Below are 6,000 nucleotides of genomic sequence, written 5' to 3'. Positions count from 1 at the left end.
ATTCACCAACTTTCCTCATTTTCATTGTCATATAGATACCCACCTGGGATGCACAGCCCCCTCACTGGCCACATGACAGAGTAGACCAGATGGCCACTCTGGTTCCTCCGTGATGCTGTAAGCATCAGGTAAAGGGGGTGTTTCTGAGTGTGGCTCCAGCTCTACTATTTGCCTGGACTAGCCAGGGTGACATCATGTTTCCCTGAGTGGCTCTGTGAGGGCTGGGGGCTAACACAGACTTTCCTTGGGCTGAGCTTCCTTTTATTCCCAATTTAGCCAATTCTATCTGCATAACAGTAGACACTTATCCATGCTTGCTAAGCCTTAGTTACCTAATTTCTAAAAATGTTGGGTCAAAAATAAAATAACATGTAACAGGGACTAACAAAATGACTGGTACAAAGAAACTGCCTATCCCCAGAAGGGGCTAAGGTCCCTCCCTCCTTTTTCCTCCTTCTCTTCTTTCCCTCCTTCCTTCAGAGGATGAATTGGAAGGCAAAGAGCTCAAAAACTTTCTTAGTTCATTCAGTGGAAAAGGTGGAACTCATGTTCTGACCTTGAATACAAACCCTAATGATCTTTTATGGGACACCAATGTTGGGCTGGGTGATGGTTTCATTGGCTGGAAACATTAAATATGAGAAAATTAAGGGCTCTGGTAGTTGCTAATTGCATTTATTATGAAGATGTTATTTTTATTTTTTAATACTGACATGACTTTCTTTACTTATGCTGTTAAAACGTTGGTGTCTTAGTTGCTGTGTGGTTATTATTGTCATTCTTACCGATCTCTTTGGTAAACGGTTCTGTAAAATGCAAACTTCTGGCATCTACTTCCCTATACAGCAGAGGTCATAAGTTTTTTCCTGTAAGTAGTCTCATCTTTGTGGGCCAAATGGTCTCTCCTGCAATTACTTAGCTCTGCCATTGTAGGTGAAAGGAGCTATAGACAATAGGTAAACAAAAAACAGAGCCATTATCACCTGGCCTACCCCTGATCCAGGGGATAATGAAGTTGTGATGCCAACACCTGGACAAAGGGGAAGTGCTTGCCTTGGATAAGGTTGTCACCCTCTTTGGGAGGGTACAGTAAGGACAACAGGGCTGGACTGAGGTCTTCCTCTTAACATCTGCTTCCAGAATGCTGATAATTTTCTTAAAGCCCAGGTCAGAATCTGAAGGTCAAAGGCATGTGGGTGGTGTCACTGTGTGAGGATGGCAGCTGATCAGGAAATCACCCACATGAGCCCAAAGAATGACCAGTATCCAACACTTGGTAGCCAGCGGTGAGACTAATTTCCAGGAAGAGTCACAGCAAGTGACACCAGGAGAACATCTTGTCTGTCAGGTAAGGAAGTGAGCAAACCCTTGGAGGCATATCCAGGAGGGTGAGAGAGGAACAGGGGAGGAAGAGACTTCACATATGAGTTTGAGCAGCTTTTTTCTAAGAGAGGCCAAACCGTAAGAGTAAATGGATGATAATATACAGACTATCAGAAAGGTGGCCCCACAAGCCAGGATGGGCCAACTTGTTCTAGGAAAACTGACTCTCAGTAACAGTGGAACCCAGGAAGAAGATGACTGGGGGAGATGTAGAATCTTGAGATTCTTACTGTGGAACATCTAGTGCTTGCTTATAATTCTATTTCAATTATATATTCTTCATGGAAGAGTCTGGTCAATATGCATGAGGTTAGTGGCTTTCTTGGGACCTGATTATAGGTTTGAGCTCCCATGCATTTTACCCATGCCCTTTCTAGGATTACTTCAACAGATTATTATTGAATACCTCCCAGGCTAGACAAAATTCTATGTGCTAGTTCTACTGATAGAAGTCAGTAGATACATGTCATGTTATATACATGTCAAGATTCAGAATAAATAAGTTATAGAAACATGTTCCTGCCAGATAGGTCAATTTGAAGGTAAATTCTTTGAACAAAATTGGGACTTAAGGAGACAAGCCTAGTGGGCTGGTAATTAGTTATCTATTGTATAACAAATCATCCCAAAACTTAAAAGACTAAATAAGTATTTCCTCACACTCTTTGTGGGTCAGTATGTGGAGCAGCTTGGCTCAGGGTTGTTCATATGATTATAGTCAAGCTATTGGTTGGGGCTGTAGGATACAACTGAGGCTTTCAAACTCACTCACATGGTCATTGGCAGCCTCTGTTCTGTGCTGGCTCTTTTTCAGAGAATTTAGTTTCTTACCACTTGGGCCTCTTTCCAGGGCTGCCCACAACATGATAGCTAGCCTTTCTCAAAACTAGTGATGAAAGAGAGGGAGGGGGAGAGAGAGAAAGAGAGAGGGAGAGAGACAGAACCCAAGATGGAAATCTATGTATTTTTACAACCTGACTTGAAAAAGACAGGCCGTGACTTGGGACAGTGTGGAAGAGCACTTCACAAAAGTGTGAGCATAAGAACATGGGGAACATTGGGGACCATCTTGGAGGCTGCTCCCACACCTGGCTTATCATCTGAATTTACCCATGTTGAAGCAGTTTCTAGTCCCAGCTGCAGAGAGTCAATCTGATAATTAGAAGACACTGTTATTATCCAGAGCTGAGGATAATAACAACCTTAACAGCTATGGATAACCCAGAGCCAAAGCCAGAACCAGCATTTCATCTTTCTGTCCCATAGGAGAGGCATTATTAAACAATACAAACCAGTAGTAAATAGGCAATAATGGTGACCACTCTTCTTGGAAGTTTCAAAAACACATGCATGTGTGTGCAGTGAATGTGTGCTGTGGGGGGAGAGATCAGTAGGAAAAACAGAAATGGAAAATAACCTGATAGTGAAACTCTAAGACATTAATGCTCAGAGATAGGTACTATTTGTCAGCTATAAACAATGAAGGTATTGCAGCATAACATATAAAAGAAAAAAAATAAATCCTACTTATGAAAGGTTCACCCAAACTGCAAAAGCTCATGTTTCTCTATGTCAGAGAAACTCACTGGCTTTTTGATAATGAATGTCTGAACAATCACATCCCTTAAAACTCACAGATGGTTCCTGGGGTCCAGATCAGAAGAGAATCTTTTGAAACAGGTATGAACTGCCCTTACAGTCATTTATTAGTTATCTCCTGCTGAACAAAACAGTTACTTTCCACAGCTTGGTGCTTTCATTTCTGTCTTTTCTTTCTATATGGAGATGAAAAGGAGAGATATAACTTTATCAGGGAAAATTCTAGAATTGCTTCTTCTGAGAGCTACATTTGTTTCTCCGTTCAGCAAAAAAAATCCTAGAGCAGCATAAGTTAGCCAGATACATCAGCTTGTGCAGACTCACTAAAGCTTCCCCAATGAGGTTCACAGTGATGCACAAACACCAGCAATAAAATGCTTTTGGAAGAAGGTTCGGGAAGGTCTCAACAAATAACAGAACTGCTATGTCATGGGTTGAATTTTGTCTCTCCAAAAGACATTTCCATTTCCTAACCCCTAGTGTCTCAGAATGTGACATTTGGAAATGGGGTCATTGCATATGGAATTTGTTAAAATGAAGTCATACTGTAGCAGTAGTCATCCAATATGACTAATGTCCTTATAAGAAAGGTAGAAGAGACCTAGACAGATACAGAGTTCGAAGATAGTCTTATGATGATCGAGGCAGAGATTGAGTTATGTCATAAGTCAAGGGAAATCAAAGATTGCTGGCCACCGCCAGAAATCAGGAGAGAAGCATGCAACAGAGTCTCCCCTACAGAATTCAGAGGGAACATGGCTCTTTTGACAGCAAGATTTCAGATGTCTGGCCTCCAGAACTCTGAGACAATAAATGTGTTATTTTAAGCCACCCAGATTATAGTACTTTATTACAGCAGCCCTAGGAAACTAAGATAGTTTTACCATATCTTTATATATAAATGGCCATCCATTTTGGTGTGGAGTAAGGATTTTGGGTGTTGTGAACCAAAACCAAAGATGGTTGCTTTTTTTTTTTTTTTTTGGACAATGGCATTTAATTAATATTTTATTCATACAGTTGGATACAGAAACTTTCTATAACTCTGGCCATGACAAGGAGATTTGTATTAAACGATGGCTGCTTGGTAATGACCCCATCTGCTACATAAGATATGTAGTGCAGAGATTATTATGTTTACATGAGCAAATTTCTAATTCCAATTAGATCAAATGGGTAATCTGTATTGTTACAAAGAATTGGAGACAACACTGGTTAAAACAGGATTATAATAGCTTTTATAAGCATACACATACAAAGAAATTTCTGAAGGACATTAATAAACTAAACCCAATATTTAATTATAAGCGTTCATCAATTTAAACATCCCTCAGTATTGTTTAGTTTTGTTACTTGTCTAATTAATTTTCTTTATACTATTCCAACCACTCTACCATGATATCGGCTTCTCTCATGAGGCTAGTCTTTTATCCTCATATCTTATTTTCTAAACATTAGAATACTAAAAAAGAGATTAAAGTTCAGATTTGAGGTATCTGTTTCTTTTACATGAAGAACGCTGACTTATAAACTGATGACAAGTAGAGTGAGAATAAAAAAATAATAATATAAGTATTACTAGTTATACATACTTTAATCTTCACGCTGTATTATTGATTATAGTTTTAATCACATGTATTGCAATTGTGATATAACTTATTTCTAAGATACTTCGGCATATTCACCTGCTTTTCACTGATGTTCCCACATTCTTTACAAACAATCTGGTTAACAATGGTTCCATGATACAGACGACTAATGATGTCGTGGCCAGAGGTCCCAACTAAAGACGTTTCCAAAGCACTGAAGAGAATTCGATTCAGTTCTTGCACATCATGTTGTCTCATTTCCTCATTGCTGGTCCACCCAAAACTGTCTGTGAGGTCTGTTGTGGATGCAGCTTCCTGATCTAAGAGCAGAAGCTGAGCAAACAACCGCTGCAACTGTAAAGGTATGATTCGAATCTTTGCATCCGTTTTTTCCTTACACTCCAAAGAACCAAGTTCTTCAGGACCAAGAGAAAATAAAGCTTCTCTGAATTCAGGAGTGAAATGAAGCGTCTGAAGAAGAGAATTAAGGTAACAGGTTCCACCCTGATTTCTGATTCCACTTAAATTGGTGAATTCTCTAGGAGTAGGTGGCTCCAAAGCTTTAGTCTTTAATTTCTTCCCTTTTCCATACTGAGTATTTGACACACTGGAATAATCCTCTTCAAACAGGTTTCCAAACATTGTGGAACTAAGTACTATTTGCCTAAATCCCAGACCCCGGCCCCGGGAAATACTTGAACAAAACGAACACAACCCAAACAAGGAACGCCATATTCGCAAGGGGTGAGCCCTACCGCCTGGTTGCTTTTTTAAGGCAAATTATCTACTTCCCATAGCATATAATTCAAAGTTCCAAAAAGTCCTCCATGTTAAAATATCCTTCACTCAGAATAATGTTGGTTCAGCTTAAATCGATATCTATTTCATGCCTATTTTGACATAAAGCAGCCATACTCAGGTGAAGCAATAACACATTAAGTTGTTGTCAGTCATTAACATCAGCTATCAAGCACACAAGCACTGAGTTTCTGGTCAAGCAGGATGACGATGTAAGCAGCTCCATGATACTGTTCCCCAACAGAATCTTTGAACAACTAACAAAATCTCTGGAAAACAGTTAAAGGTCTGCAGTAACTGGGAGAGTGTCTAGTGAAGAAATGAAAGCTGTTAAGACAATAGGAGAAGTATTTGGTGCACTTGCTGGCCCCTCTGCCACACCTTTAGGTGTAGTGTGGAGTCACCCTGTGTTCATATCATGGGTCCCCAGCCCTGTTATGGAGGGAGCAGGGTCAACCCTGTACACATACATGGGTAACTATATGACAGAATCAATCTATTCAGTTGCTGTCTGAAAGACTGAACCAGGAACTCAACTCAATCCACCATCTAAGAACTTTACCGCAGGCAAAAGCAGCTTGTAGACAGCTAAAGTGGTGTAAGAAACAAAGCAAAGATCCTGAGGTAAAGA

The 6,000-nt window shown here is 40.0% G+C and overlaps 1 pseudogene; it reads right to left on the bottom strand.

Annotated features, from left to right (window-relative positions):
- Positions 1-4,468: 4,468 nt before the first annotated feature.
- LOC143646104 (ubiquitin carboxyl-terminal hydrolase 40 pseudogene) lies at positions 4,469-5,317 on the bottom strand (annotated as a pseudogene).
- Positions 5,318-6,000: the final 683 nt, after the last annotated feature.

This window comes from Tamandua tetradactyla, chromosome 9 (genome assembly GCF_023851605.1).
Source record: "Tamandua tetradactyla isolate mTamTet1 chromosome 9, mTamTet1.pri, whole genome shotgun sequence".
Classification (NCBI taxonomy): Eukaryota; Metazoa; Chordata; class Mammalia; order Pilosa; family Myrmecophagidae; genus Tamandua; species Tamandua tetradactyla.
The sequence above is the reverse complement of the archived record's forward strand: the minus strand, read 5'-3'. Positions and strand labels throughout refer to the sequence as shown.